The sequence below is a fragment of the Pleurodeles waltl genome, chromosome 12, assembly GCF_031143425.1.
Source record: "Pleurodeles waltl isolate 20211129_DDA chromosome 12, aPleWal1.hap1.20221129, whole genome shotgun sequence".
Classification (NCBI taxonomy): Eukaryota; Metazoa; Chordata; class Amphibia; order Caudata; family Salamandridae; genus Pleurodeles; species Pleurodeles waltl.
In genome coordinates this window covers 136975040-136991665 of record NC_090451.1, presented here as the reverse complement: position 1 = coordinate 136991665, position 16626 = coordinate 136975040, and the positions used below count along the sequence as shown (strand labels likewise).

The 16626-nt window shown below is 42.0% G+C and overlaps 1 pseudogene; it reads right to left on the bottom strand.

Moving 5' to 3' along the window:
• Positions 1 to 9071: 9071 nt before the first annotated feature.
• LOC138267086 (polyunsaturated fatty acid lipoxygenase ALOX15B-like) overlaps positions 9072 to 16626 on the bottom strand; it is a 235399-nt pseudogene continuing 227844 nt past the window's right edge.

Genomic DNA, 16626 nt, shown 5'->3' with positions numbered 1-16626 from the left:
CCTCAAACAGCTTGTTGTGTACCTGTAGCAAAAAAGGGAATCAGTCAACTGAACCTTGGGTACACTTCTTTGTCCTGAGTATAAGAGGGATTAAATCCAGTCCTTCAGGGCTCCTCTCACATCACAAATCGTCCAGTCCTCTTCTGAGTTTCTCCAGGTCCAGAAAGTATTCTATGGCTGGTGCCTTGAAGTGCTACATTTATGGTTGGCACTAGCTAGTGGGTGAGGGTGACTCCTGGGTACTCCCTAACCAATGGCATGGTTCCAGTGGTGATGCAATCCATTTTTTCAATGGCTCCTATTTGACTTACTGCACATAGGACCACAATGCCATGCACCTGGGCAATGCCAAGATGGATGAAATATTTAGCTACACTACACCTGGGCTCTGAGATCTGGAGTCTGTATCGGAGTGTCAGAGAAACCACTACTGCCCTCCCAATTTAACACTTAAATCCACCTTGAGGCTGGCCCTTGACCCACAACAAAACAGTAGACACAAGTATAATAAAAAACAATCAGGATTCCTCAGTGACCATATAGGCAATACACAACAATTTGCAATCCTGCACGTCACTTCGGGAGCGGAGTGATGTTAGTCCGTAGCTCCATGGTGAAACCTACTAAAGCAGGGGCACTGCTAAGGTTTTTCCAGATGCAGTCTCACACCTGGGGAATATGAAAAAGGTAAGGATTCCGCAGTTAATAGCTTTTATCAGAATTTACTCTGTCCCAGACCATGAATAATTATTGCATAGATGGCCATTTCTATAACAAGTATCTTACCCTATGTTGTTTATTTTCTTGCAAAGGCTGTTAATCTTAAAAAGCAAGATACAATTTGAAAGCCGCTTGAGGCTCTTTGTCAACCAAAGTTCAAAGATCAAAGTGACTTATCCCGGGATGCCGTCATCTATAAATGAGGTGTTGGCATTATTTATTTTGTGTCAGTGTTTGCTGATGCTCAGCACCAACATTGAATTCTTATCACAAACAGTTTTTTTAATGTCATTTCACCACGTGGTAGCTCTGTCTGCCTATTATCAGAGCAGGCAGAATCACATCAGTTTAGCAATTCAATATACACTAAATATAATAATAATGCGCCCAGGCCAGTGGCACTGGCATTTTTCAGCACTAGAAGGGGAAGTGGGTGGACTAAGCTATAGGTGCATCCCATGCAATAGCGTGGGCTCTGGCACATATATTTTAAAAACCAAGCACTGGAGTGGTGGACAACAAAAGATATGCTTTGCAATTGCATTTCTCTTCGAGATTGGAAACTATTTAATGGCCATACTCATAACTACATTGATCCAACACTTTTAGAGTAACACACTGTTTTCCTATAGATCGTATTAATGACAGTCTACTTCTCAAAGCATCTGAAGATCCTTTTGATGAAGAGTCTGTATTTGTAAGGGTTATTAAATAATTGCCAACCATAGTATTCCCATCTGCTACCTCTAAAGACTTATCTAGTTCCAGTTGGATCAGGGCTGGGCACTACTGCCAGTTAGGAGTCATCAGAGGTTTTTATGTCCCACTGGAAGTTGGTAATGTATACCTAATGGATCTTCAAGGATATTGCATAAACGTGCACACAATCTGTGTAGTAGGTTTGTGTTTTCACACCCCCATGCCCTTGTGCCCTGTTAAGAAAATGACCCTGTTGAGTAGTGTTTGGCCTGCGATGGAATAGGGAGCAGTGATATTGTGCCCATCCCAGGACTGAGTCTTAGGATAATTGTGCCCAAAGAAAGGCCCTACAGCAGAAAACAATAGTTTCATTCATTGTTCATTGAAAGGTGATAATGGAGAACTTTTTTTAATACACCAGGAGATTGCTTGTCGTATATAGCCTTCAAAGACAGGTATCTCCTTATTCTAATTCATCAGCATTTTATCAACCCAACTCACATTTACAGTGAGAATGTAACAATGAACTAGAATATTTCATGAGCCGGGAGGACTTGGGTCTAAGTAGCTCAATGACTGGTTGATTTCAGATCCTTTTTTCGAGGCAGAGGCATACACAATGCTTACCTGCATGCTGCTCTAGTGCCAGGTTTTTTCCTGAATCTGAACTCTTGCTATCTGCTACCTACCAAGGAGTTTATTTTCAATGGTGCTCTTTAATGGACAAATCTTGGGAGCATGCTTCCTCCTAAATGTTCTTTCAAAGCTCCTAGAACAATTCTTCGGTCTGGCATTATCTGCATGAGCACTTGCTCACACTGTCATTATTATGTTAGCACCGTGGGACCATTTACATTGAAATGCAGTAGTAGGTCCCCTTCCTGGGTACAAGACCAGATCTACAGCAGTGTCATGACATCACATATATCCCTGGCATCCCCTGAGATAAATAAAGACTTTATGCAATGTTGGAGCGATGCGTCTGGATCAGTTGACGCAAAGAAAATGGACCTCCAAAGAGGTGTAATATTCATAGAATGCGATAGAATTTATTACAACATTGGTCCCCTCATGTCATTTGCTGCAGTCTTTATAAATCAAGGTCTACTACCTTAGATTGACTGGATGGGGTGATGTAAATACAACTGGAGCTGGGCACACACTCCAGGATACTAGAAAACATTGGCTAGGACATTTGCTGTTTGGAGGTGAAAGATCTGAAGTCTACACTGGAAACGAGTTTCAGAGAAGTAACATTTGGCAAGCAGAATATTTCAACTAAGTAGCTCCCTCCTCTGTTACATTTTCTCTCCACCCATAAGTTTCTCACTGATATTGATGTAGTAGGACACGTCGAAGGTGGAAATTGTAATGTCATAAGGCAATTTATTGTACATAGAGAACCCATAGCCACCGGCTTGGAGGCGAGTGCCCTCTAAGTGACATATTTGCTTAGCCTCTTGTATGCCTTCTCACTCATTTCATTTCGGCCAGTTTTCTGACAAAGATGCACAGGGACAAAAGAGAGGTGATAGTGATTAGTGTATAAAACAATAGGGACTTCACTATTGAGAATTTGATAATGTTTGTAAACATTTATCAACTTCAGAAAGTTTAACATTATTCCGAGATTCAGGCAGATTTCCAACAAGTCAAATCTTGAACAAATCTACATTTAGCATCAACGTTATCCAGCAATATAATGTCTATAGTTTTGCAAAACCATTCTAATTTAGGATATGTCATTGGTAGGTGTACGAAGTGCTAGTCAATCCCTCCGAATGAAGGGCAATTCTTTCTGTTCGTTCTCTTGAATGAAATTAAACTTGATAGATATTATAGGGTAACTAAAAGTAGCTCCTGCTGCCAGCTAGGTAACAACAAACTAAGACATTAGGCCCAACTGTCCTGTTTTGTTTTTGAGAACCTCTTGGACAGAGATGAGTCACCATTCCCTTACTTCGAACATTCTCCTCAAAGGGATTAGCTGAACCAACTTACTCATTCACAGAACCTGGTTATACATCCAGGTATCTCCCACTTACATAGGAAAAGGGCAGAATCAATTGTGGATCACATCCTGATATCTCTATCACTCTACAGTTATTTGGTGAACATTAATTCAGCCTTTTTTTGTTTACAAAACTACTCCTAGTCTGGCCACTGTGATACCTGAAGGTAAATGGTATGATCATTTATCCCTAATGTATCCTTTTCAGGATAGGATGGAGTGGGCTATCTGAAACACTGGTACAAAGGTCACGAGGTCCCCTTGCCTCTCCCTCTCTACCTCAAAGGCTACTTGTGCTATTTGGTTTTCCAGCCAACCTCATTAGGAGTGATGTAGTCATCTGGATGCCCTTGTTGATGAACATCTTAAATGCTGCTGTGTAAATTGGCTCTTTAAGTTCTTGGTCTCAATCCATCATTGGGCTAGCATTTAAAAAGGGTGACCGGTCAGATCCATAATGATGTAGGCCCATATCGCTCATTGATACCACTGTTAAGTTTCTGGGTCAGGAGGTCATAAAAAGGCTGTCTGGGTGGGTCGAAGAGAAGAACATGGTCTTTGACTCTCAGTATGGGTTTAGGCCTGGTTTGGGCACAATTGAATAATGTTTGAATTTGTACCTTTTGATTCATAAATAGACAGAGGCTAAATGGCACATCCTTTTCTTGTGTTTCATGGGCCTCTCATTGGCCTTTGATCAGGTGAATCGCTCAAAGCTGTGGTCATTATTGCTGTCCTTAGGTGTTTAGCGAGCTCTGGTTCCTTTTTTTGGCAGGCACCCATACTGATATGTCTGCCTCAGTCAGATTCAGGAAGTTCTTGCACCAAACGATTCCCCATTACCAGAGGAGTTAGACAGGGATGCATTTTGGCCCCCTTCCTTTTCACTGTTGACATTGATGGTCTAGCGGCAACATCATTGAGAGTACAAGGTGACCCCTCTCGGATGGGATCCCGGGCACTACTAGTTCTTTTTAATGCAGATGAGGCCTTCCTTATGTCAAGAATAGCACTAGGCCTCCAATGGCTTCTTGATTCTCATGTGGAGTTTTTGGGTTGCCTGTATCTCTCTGTGAACACTTCAAAATCCTTTGTGATGGCTGTGGGTGTTAAACCTGTAAAAACCAAAAGCCATTTCTGTCTTAATGTTATGGTCACCCAAGTCTGTTCCTTTACTTATCTGGGTATTTTGTTTGATTATAAGACTTTCTGGGGCCCCTCTTTGCTTTCAAAAAGACTTACAACAGCCAGATTATGTGACTCAGTCTTGAATTTTAATTTAAGGGTAGGTAGGAAACCCAGAAAAGCTCTGATCCATATTTACAAAGCTAGGTGTGACCCCGCTACCTCTTACAGGAGTGACATCTGGGGGTACCGGGACTATGGCCCCATTCAGCTAGAAGAAAACAAGTTTCCTAGGCATTTGCTGGGGGTACTGCAAAGATCCTCAACATTTGCTGTGCATGAGGAACTTGTTCTTAGATATATCTCAGATGCCATCAAACTCTGGCCTCTAATATGCTGGCTCTCAATATGGTATCAGAGAGAGCCGACTCTTAACAGGCTGATAACCTGGGACTGTCTTTCCCTGGATAACTCAAAAGCAATATAAAGCCTGAACTGACAGCTCTGGGTTGCCCCAGCCTACCTAAGCACCATGAAGAAATTGTTAAGACTGAATATTTGTGGGTCAACAGCATTTTTTATTTTGCCTCTCTGTTATCAGGGAAGGGCATGAAATACAAAAACTAGTTGTTCAGACACACTGTTTCACAAAATCTTTTAATTCCATCAAACCATACCTGACCTGAGTTAATAATGTCTACCATCGTCAGCTTTTATCCAGGTTCAGGCTGAATTATTTTCTCCCATTAATCAACTTTCCCAAAGTTGGGCCATCGAAGGCACCACAGGCCCCCATGGGTGTAGCAAAACCTCAGCTCAGACCATTACACATGTTTTATTGTTTTGCACCTTATGTACCTTTCCCAGAAAAAAAAGATTTCGGCATCCATTTTAAGAGTGGCTCATTTTAAGCAGGTGAGACCAGTAATCTTGTTTCTCCTTGTGCTGGGGGAAACTGCCACTTGTGTAAATATGAGTCACTTTTTGAGCAGTACTGCTATCATCCGAGGGGACTGGCCATAACGTTTTGCATATTGTGGTTTGTTGGATACCATTTGCCTTTTGGATTTACTGAACAACTGAATATGCAGTGACTGAATATTACTGTTTTATGTATCATGTAAATAAATTGTAATGTGAATGGACTTGTATGTTTTAGTGTGATTTTAGAATGTTGTATGCATCTTTTATGGTTCTATCTGTTTTAACTTTTTAACGGAATAAATAATTTACCTATCTATTTAACAGAGAGTTTATTTCAATGCTCACTTGGAATCATAATCTCTCACCACTGTTCAACATATGATAGTGCATGTAATAGACCTCCAAGTACCAAGGTACAGCGTTGTGTACCTAGTATAAAATGAAGTGCTGCCTTATTAATGCTAGGTTTGCACATAAGCACACCATTGACCTCAATAATGATACACCAAGACGTACACTACCTCATTGTTACCAAAACCTAATTTAGTGATTGCTCCCTGACCACATGTGGATACCTTTACCTCGAGAAGAACTGTACTCCCTCACTCACCAACAGATCCACTGGGAAAGGAGGTGTCCTAGCCATTGTTCATAAGACTGATCTGCATATAACTTCCTTGCAATCAACTCCTTTGAATCATCTGGATGTTCCTTTGAATGCTTTCTAAACACATCATTCGAAATCCTTGCTTGTAATTGCCCAGATGTTCCTGGACAAAGTTTATTTCCTCACACGTATCCACCTCCTAGCTTTAGGAGATTTCAACTTTTATCTAGAAGAACAATCCACTCCATCCTTAAAAGATTGCCTTGTCATACACTGTAGCCACAGTCTGGAAATTGCTATCAAAACACCCCTCTCACATCAAGTCACTGTCAAGACACCATAGTCCCCTGTGTCCTTCTGATCTCTAATCTTCATTCCAACCCTGTCATTTGGTCTGACCTCCATCCCATTTCCTTTAACACAGACCTCCATCTCCCCTCAGGGACCCAAAAGCTCACCCACTCTCCTACTTCTGCTTAAAAAAACTGAAGCCCAACTCATTCAAATACACTTCAGATTAAAATGTCTCCTTGGTTAGCGCCAGCAACTCTGCATCACCCTTCTTGAATTTCACTTGGTCTGCAATCTTTTTCACAGTTGACTGTCGTGCCACCTTTCAGAAAGGATAAAAAAAGGTCTACGCACAACTTGCATGGGTTTCTGAAAAATTCTGAAACTACTTGAACTTGTCCTGCATAGATTGACATCTAAGTCCTACACTCCCTCAAAAATGCTGGAACCACAAACCACATTGCCATCCATAAAGAGAAATAACAATTCTATTCAGGGTGAACTAGAATGCCATCAACTGCCCGAGAACCTTTCAAGGAGATGAAGTAAAATTGTTCAAACCCCTTTGCATCACAGCCACCTACTCACTCACATAACATATTTGCAACTCCCTAGTCTCTTTTATCCAGAAGGTACAAACAAATAGATAACAATGTAGTCAATTTCTTCTCCATCTCCTCGGACAGGCTCTGCCCCACAGGAGGTAGGACCAGAATGACTGCACCTGTCTGGTTCTCAGAGGTGGTAAGAGCAGCCCGTTGAAAGGAGGGGAGAATTGCAGCATATAAGTACACCATGTTAAAACCACAAATGCAAAAAATATAAGAGATTACTCCTCCCCATCAATGATTCAATGTGCAACCGCTGGACAAAATGTGACCATTCAAGGATTGAAGAAAGTCCCTTTCTGCATAGTAAGTTGCAGAGAATGTTGTACAGTGTGTGTTGTGTGCTGCCACGTTTACTGGTGACATCAGTGTCTTCCCAGGCAGTTGAGCTGTCAGCAGCCAAAAACCTAAAAAGGCTCTGTGTTAAATCTTGCAGTCGCTACATTGACTTCTTGCATGAACCGATTGTCAGCTAGAAAAATAATCATGAACTGATAAAAAGAAATGAAAAAGACCAGTGCAATGATTGATATGTATTTCACCGTGTTGGAAAGTGTCTAAATCTCAATGTGCCTGAAAGTAGAAAAATAAAAATAAAACACCAATTTAGTGAGACAGGCAGAGATGCATTTCAATTACTGGGAAACATGCATAATAGAAGCAGATGTTTTTCTGTCGTTATCCACACACCCAGGCGTCAGGGTTTCGGTCTTTAACTTTCCGTTACTGCACTCTGTGAGTTGTACTCCACATTTACAGTGGACCAATGCATCTGGTAACAGTGATTTGTAAAGGTGAAATCGAGGCCTGGACACAGTATTTGGTACAGATGGAGCGATCTGATAAACCTAAGTATATCATCTGTTAATACGAACGAAATTAGGGTGCTGAACTTCACACATATTTTGAAAGGATTTGCAGAGTGCACTGCATTTTCACCAACAAATGTTTCTTGCACATATGGGTATTAATACATTATTATAGCCCCGGTAGACGTAATTGCAACAAGATCAGGCTAAGGATTGAATAGATAATGACACCCATCTTTCCTCTACATTAAATGTAATGTCTGAAAATAAATAACTGAACATGAAACCTGCATCTTTCATCCCTCATCCCCGCCTCCATTCCTTTGCCTCCCGCATTTAATACCTCCTACTTCCCCTTAATCCCTCCTTTCCCATTTTCTTATCATCCTAGCTTTCCCAGAAGATGCTGAAATAGATCAAACACTAGTTTTCCATTCTGTGAAATTAATTTCATTCACTAGGCCAGATACCTCCTCTTCTGTTCTCCTGTCATAAATAGCATTTTGAGGGAGCCATAGAACGGCACGAAATCCTTAACTAGCAAACATCATAACATATCAGATTTATTTGGTGGGTGACTCCATGTGTGCTTGCCTGTGTGCATGGGTGTCTGTTGGCATGTAACTCTGCATATGTGCATGTATGCATCATCTTTGTCAAGGTTTCTGTATGCATTCTCTCTCTCTAACAATTTACTTATCGATATGCTGAAATATGTATAGTCTCATTCTTGCTGGTGATATAGATACAATGGAAATAATCTAGTCGTTGTTCTTATGTCTCTCATCTCTTCAGTCATTACAGACCCGGAATAATATTTACTCCATCAATGGTCTACAGCAGTGAAGGCAAGTGGACACATGTATACATTTCTGCATAACTTTAAGAGAAGAGGGCATGTTTTATGATAATGTTTCTAATTTGCAAAGCTTGTTTATTAAGACTGTTGCAATCAAAAACGGGTGAACACCCGTGTGCATACATGTGCATAAACAATATTGTTTGCTTGGTTATTTAGCGAAATGGTGAGTGGTCTGCATCAAAAAAACACATCGCTTTCCCTCAGCAAATCATTGTTTTCTAAACTTTATTGGAGGACAACAGGGAAATCTCTAGTTTCTTCATCTCTTAGGTTCTTCCAAGACAGATGTTTGGAAGATGCCAGATGTTAATTCTCGTTTCTAATGACGATGCCTTCCTTTCAGTGGTTGCAGCATCCCTTTGCATATCTTTTGATTAGGCATGATTCACCTACTGCAAACAGATGTAACACTGGATCCCTCTGACTTTCTATTGAAGTGACCCCTGGCCAATGTCCAGAGATACTGATACTTCAGTGATCAGATTATAGAACAGTGTGGGATGTGAGGCAAGAAAGATACACTTTTCTGACTAGTTATTGGCTCTGGGTGGGAGCGTGGAATATTCATGCTGATTGGTTAGTTGGAATGTGGGCCAAGAGAGAAGCAATTTACCGAGTAGCTCTTTGGCTTTGGGTGTAAGCGCAGGATGGTCTTGCTGGCTGGCTAGTTGCAGTTATACGGAGACGCTGTTCTCAATCACTTTGGGGTTCAGGTAGTTGTACTTAAGAGGCAAGGATTCGTTTCTGCTTTCAATCTCGGCAGATATCTGAGACAGGCGTTCCTGGAAAGCCTTGATGCACCGTTTGGGTTCCTCTTCTGTAAAACGTTCGTCAGGGAATGTGCCCAAAGGCCTCTTTACAAATAAATAATTGAAAAGGTTAATATTTCATAAATCAAGAGAGTACATTAGGGTGACAACAAACAAAAGCACTCAATGCTGCTGAAAGCTTTCTAAGGGTTAAAGGCATTTAGAGTGGACTAAAAACTGCATCAGCACTTTTTTTCTCTAGAACTTAACTTACAGAAGGTTTTGCTTTCCCACTGCAAGTCCACATTAACAGTCTTATTATGAAGAGCAAATTAGCACGGAGAGCATTTCATTATCATTTCTAATAGGTGCAGTCACTGAAAGCACAACGTGAAGGACAAACTAGAATCTGAACTATCCTGCTTCCTCAGTTACTAAGAGAAGTGAACCCTCCTGATAGGTTGAGAATTGAATACACAGAGAAAGAGGGAAAAGTTGCTTACTTTCTGCTCATCGATAATTCATGCACTTCAAATTGAACAAGTCTCCACTTTGAGTGCAACCATTAAGCCTTTGAAGATTTATAAAAGAAGGTGTCAAGGAGAGGGTGTTGAGATGGGACAAATTTCATCCTCCCATTGACAATCTTAACCCTCTATATTTTCTGCAGGCTTTACCCCAGAACACTGAATATGGACAACGAGGAGGATACAATACTAAAGACCTTGGCTGGGCAGAGGGTGTGTATTTAAATTCAAAGGTGGCCCATGAACTCAATACAAGCCTTACTCCAGGTTGGCTAATTTTTCCTAATATTTACATCCAGCTCCTTTTGGTTCATAATTTTCGAGAGTATATTGTCAAGCAAATAATTCTGTCAAGCAGCAGGACAATTATCAAGGCACTATGTAAAAAGATTACGAGATACTACGGGGTGCAACTTCATTTAACCTTATCTTTGACATTTACAGATCGTGAATATGTCTAAAAAGATTGGTTCAAACTCCATAAACCTGTGAGTTCAGTGTGTGTATACCCTCCAACTTCAGCAGAAATGCTTCAAGTGGAATGACCTCAAACAGCTGCTCTGAGCCGAATTGATCACTTGGAAAATCTGCCTTACTGGTGGGAATTTCTTTGTTGCAAATCCCCTTCACAAATGCAGATTTCAAGCATTCCCTATTCTGAGAATCAGGTATGGAAATGTAAATTACAGTGGGTTGACAGGAACCGCCATGACAGCTGTTCCTGTCAACGCTACAAATGTCCAATGGGCCTATAGACCTATCTATATTCAACACCGCCGTCAGGGTGACAGAGTAATTTACTCTGTCGCCCTGGTAGAGGACGAGGCCCTCAGTTGTGTGCATACATTGAGAACCGCCTAAAGAGTTTAAGAATACAGTTAAGACTTCATCCTCCTTCAAGTACTAATGCAAAGGTGCTTGCCTACTCCTTCCAGACCCTTCACTCATCTGAAACTGGTCTCTGCCTCGGTTCACCGCAATCACCTACCTTATATCCTCATTCTTCTTGATCAGTCAGTGACATTTGACAATGTATATCATCATCCAGTTTTACTCCCCTCCCTTTATCTCCTTGTGCTTTTTACTGGTTGTCTTTCTATTTAACAACTCACTCCTTTTCAGCGTCATGGAATAGAGGAGATCAGCACCGATCCCACAATATCTTCTGGTCTGTCAAGGGTCTGTTCTAGGCCCACTACTACCATCCCTATCCACCAGCTCCCTATGTGACATCTCATTTTGGATTGCATATCACCTATACACTGATAACATAAATCTTATAATTTCCCAACTTAAATCCTAACTCCAGTCATGAATCTCCAACTGTATACGTGCAATCAGATGCTGGATGTCCGTCATGTCTTTTTCTCAACTCCTCCAAAACGGGGGTTCTTTACTTTCCCTCATCCTCTGCAATGACATCCCTCTGTCTAATTCTACCCACTTTACATCAGACATCTTGACTTTCTGTTCCTCAGCCTGAAACCTTGGGGTTCAATCTAACTCCTCATGCATGTGGAATCATTGTCATTGCCACTTCAACATGCTACCAAGTATTAGAATAAAAAATACATCTATGCCTCCTGTTTCACACCACCAAGGCACTGAATAATTCACTAGTAGTTAGCAATGTTGATTACTGTGACAGCTTGCTCAGGGCCTCCCTTAAAACTCCTATTCCCCACTGGGCAAGATTTTGAACTCTGCTTCCAACACCTTACACAACCTGCCAAGGCATGCACTCATCACTTGCTTTTAAGAAAATCTAGGTGGCTCTCTGTGAAAACTACAACCCTCTACAAATTATTGACAATCAAATATAGTACCTCACCAAACTACCTTCCTTATGGATCAATTCTATTAATTAAAGCCTCAGCAATCTGCAATTAAACACAGCTGATGGCCTACAACCCAGAGGGCCATCATTGTCAAAGAAGCATGTGCAAGATAGTGTAACACATCTTTATGCCTACAGCCCATGGGCTGGCAGCATTGCAGAGGAAGTTTTAAGAACTTAAGACAATAATGGAAAAAACCCACAGCAAGATCCCCCCCTAGGTTCTTCATGTATGACATCTAGTTGGTCTGTATGAAGAGCACATGAAGGCAACTGGGAGCCAATGATAGAGCTGTTGATTGTGTTGTTTAAGATGGTGTGGCAGTGGCCTCAGGGTTGGCCGGTGTGATTAGGTGAAGCAGTTTGAAGTATTTGGGGCAGGTGAGGTTATTAAATTCCCATGACAGTATGCATATGAGTAGTGCCCACAGCTCAGCATAGGAATTGGATTGATGGTCAACCGCTAGGCAATTTTTTTTCCATCTCCAGTTTGAACCATAATTTGTGGGCCAGGTAATTTGACTGGGGATTGTCTAAGGGACAGGATCACTTGGTGGGCTGCTCCTAATGCTAAAATCAATTATTTCCCCCTGAGGTGGTGAAGTGGAAAGGGTAATGGATTAGGGAGTCAGGATAGTGTGGGCCAGGAACCAGGGGATAGTGGTGTTAAAGGCACGGTCAATGGTATTGAGGATGCGGTCTCAATAGTGTTCTAGCTTAAGACAGTGCCATAAAAGTTGGATCAAAGTGCCTGTATTCCCACTACCTCTCCAGCATTCTTTGGAATGGTCAGAGCTCCAAACCTGAAGCCGTGCCGGGGTCAGGTACCAGTATGAGTCAATTTTATAAGGCTGTTTCAACACTCGCCATATTGCGGCCGGTGAGAAAGTTCTGTAATAGATGTCTACCCACCTTGTATCTGAAAATGTCCTACCAAGCTCTGCCTCCCATCTAGCTTGATTTGCCACATGGGATGGTGACGTTGCAGCATCCAGTAAGATATACAACTCAGTCATAAGGCATTTGCCATCTTTTTAAAGGAGCACCCAAAAACTCACACCATTTTTTGAATGGTGTGAGTGTTCTCTCAGCGTGCGGTTTCAGGGAGGGCTGCACCATCCAATGTTGTACTTGCAGGTACTTCAATTGGTCGGATTCAGTCAGTTCATAGTCTTTCTTTAGTTGGTTGAACAGTCTGATCCCTTGAAGTTTAAATAAGCATCTAACTGGTTTGCACCTTTCTTCCAGCCTGCCGCGCAATTGGTCTGGGTGCATCTCCAGGGTAAATTATGGATTTAGAGAGAATTGGGGCCTGATTCTAACTTTGGAGGACGGTGTTAAACCGTCCCAAAAGTGGCGGATATACCACCTACCGTATTACGAGTTCCATAGGATATAATGGACTCGTAATACGGTAGGTGGTATATCCGCCACTTTTGGGACGGTTTAACACCGTCCTCCAAAGTTAGAATCAGGCCCTTGGTGTCATAGGGGATAGGTAAGAGGTTAGGTTTGCTTGAGTCATGATGTTGTCCCATACTCATAGGACAGGGGTAGTGATTGGGGAGGAGTAAAGCCCCCAGGCTTGGTGGTTGCGGAAGAGCCAGGGTTCCTTCCAATTGTGGGATCCTGCCACAGCCTGGTCCGTAAGGCACCAGCATTTGTCGGAGAGCAGGCAGCCCCATTCCATGAAGAAGCAGAGCTCGAAGGCTTCAAAAAATCACAGGAGACAGGGTTTCACCAATCCACCCTCTTGCTTCGGGTAGTAGAGCAGCTATTCTAAAATATGAGGTTTCTTCCCATCCCATATGAATTTATAAATTTTGCGCTGTAATTACTGCAGCGTGTACAGGGGGGTGAGGGGATGAAAGAAAGGGTCTGGGAGAGATACAGAATGTGGGAAATGATCAGCATTTTAATGGCCACTATTCTGCCCAACCAAAGTACCTTCCTTATATACCTGCCAACTATACTGCCTCCAGTAATTGATGATCTGCAAAGTAGAACTTCCAGGTTACACTCAACACAAAAGTGTACACCATGTAGATTCCACATTCTCCCCCTTTTAGTCCTATTATGTGAAATCACTGCTCCCAGAGAATGCCTCACTCTCAGTGTTTAAAAGTCACTCTGAAATGCCTCCGCATGAGTCTGTAACAAAAGAGCAATTAAGGAAGCACAGTCTGTGAAATGTAGGTCTACCATGTTACTGTACTTGTGATAATTGTATTATTGTTTTCTGCCTGTTGGTGTGTTGCGATCTCTTCATCACAAAACATTATTTGTCCAAACCCTCAATCACCCCTCTTGTTTATGCATACCATCATTTCTAATTAGCTATATGCTACAATCCACCTTATGTAGGAAGGCTCTGTTCAAAACGTCATGCTGCTTCCTAAGAAAATCATGCACAAAGATAATTTTACCATCCCTAAGGAAATAATACACATAGAGAAATCTCAATTTCTTGAGGAAAAAATGCAAAGACAATTCTCAAAAATATAGGGGGACCAGACGTCCCAGATTAATTAGCACTGTCTTGGTTTGTCAGGGTCTGTCCTGGCGACACAACAGTTTTCATTAAAATAAACACATTAACCCTTTGTAAAGACAGGGACGTCTGTGAGTGAGCACATTTGTAAATAATGCCATGCTTGGCCGTGTTTGCACAGGTTCTCCTTCTTCGCACAGAAAGTAATTGCTTTCAAGACCCTCCTACTGTGCCCTTCGGGATGCACAGCAGGATTTAGGGAAGAGCCAATTGGCCTCAAGCAGAGTCTAGGACTGCTGGCCTTCCTGAGCTTTATCAGAGTCTGGGGAGGGGCAAGAGGTCGAGTTATATAAAGAAAGTAATAATATGAAGCATTTTCTTCTGATAGCTTTTACATTAATTTTGTTCGATATGGAGTCCATAAATATATACCCTGAGTACTTTCATACTTCTCCTTTATGAACCCGACCGTATTACCTGTCAAATGTTTGTCCTATGTCTATGTCTGTAGCTTGTTCCAATTCGTCACTTTATATGTGTGGTCACCCGAACCATATGTAATGTGCGAATAAAATGCTTACCCGGTCACCAGGCTCTTCACTCAGGACCCTGACAGTTGTCATTATGTTGGCAGTAACGCCCACTGATGGCAGGGTCTCAAGGATACTTTCCAGGGTTGCTGTGCCTTTGGTCTTAGGAGGAGGTTGGCGCATGGTGCAGGGGCTGTTCGGAATCCAGGAGGTGAAATCAAACTAAAACGACCCAAGAACACAAGGAAATAGAATGAAACAGTTCACAACGGTATTTCCTTTAAGTATGTAGTTTTGTATAGCGCCAGCAGACTCACAGCGCTTTAGGAAATCCAAATGGCTTGAAAAGCCAATTGAGGCTATTTAAAAAATGTCATTGTTGAAAACACGCTACACATGTACCAGTATACATGATCAGAGATAATTTGGCAGCCTCAAATCAGACAGAAAAGCCTATTTTGTTAGTTATCAAGTCACCATTCGAGATAAGGTGGAGTAATGTGTGCTTCAGTTAGGAGGCTAAATGTCAGCCGGAGCTTATACCAGAAATAAACAAGGACCAAGGAGAATTACCAAACTAGTAGGAAAGATGAATGGCTCGCTGCAGACATCTTTTCTCAACAGGTACTATGTTGTCGAATGGCTCGCTGCAGGCATCTTTTCTCAACAGGTACTATGCTATCTGTCAGAGTAGGAGTTATATGCTGTGACGAGCAAGTCTTCTTTGCGCCAGATGCTGGGTCTTTTTTATACATAGGAATGGCCTATCATCTCCAGAAACAAATCCTTTCTCCCGAATGAAGCCGGAAGTGTAGAATTGCTCGAGAAATAATTTCCAGCAGTAAAGAAAAAAATGGGGGCCAGAAAAACTCCCAACTGTCCAGGCCAAGCAGCAAAGCTAAGGGTGAGTAAATAAAGGGGATCTGGAGAGGGCGAACACTCAAAAAATCCAGTCAGTGGGCAATCAAACAAGGATGATTGCCACCCAACTGTACTGAAAATTGGCTCCCCTTTTACAGTCAGGAAATGGCAATTCCAGGGATGTTTTCTGCATCTTGGATTAGAATAAATGAATACAGATAAATATTCAAATAACAAAGGGATAGAGAAATAAAAACCTTTTTTAGATTTAGGGGAGAGTAGTATACTAAAAATTACTAAACATATAATTTAATGTGCAAATGGGGGCTATGGTTTTGTGAACCCTCCTGCATGCATCATTTCCAATATGTTCAGATGCAGCAGAGGAAGTGTTTCCGAATCCCTCACGCGGCTCAATAGAACTGACGCACAAGCAAGAATAGATGGTGGCCAAGGATGCTCTGGCGTCTCAAGAATCAGGTGCAGTGGGACAAGGACGAACTTTGCTAGAGGAGTGGAGCCATTTCAGTGCCTAATTTGGTAAGTGAAAACACTTACAGTCTGCATCCTCTCAGGAGTTTGAGGCTTAATACTTTAACCAGAATTCTTTTTACCCAGGGGCATGCAACGGTTCCCAAAGGGGGTAATGCAGGCCCTGCAGCCCCTACAGGGGGTGGTGGACCACCAACCCTTCACTGGGCCCCCATTCAGTTCAAGGCAATACATATCTGTGGGATATGAGAGACTCAGGGACCGTTCGGCGCATTGTGCCCCATCATTTTGTGTTACCTCACTGCCTGTTCTGCTGGCTCCAGTGAACGATCACAAGGATTATACCCTTTCCAGTCAAACAAATAATGAAGCCTCCCTTTAAAATGGCAAGTCACAATTTTTCTGAACCCTACTCAAGTTGTCCTGCAACAAGCATAGAAGTTAGTGCTTTCTTAATCTGAGGACCTCTACGATAAAGTAAGG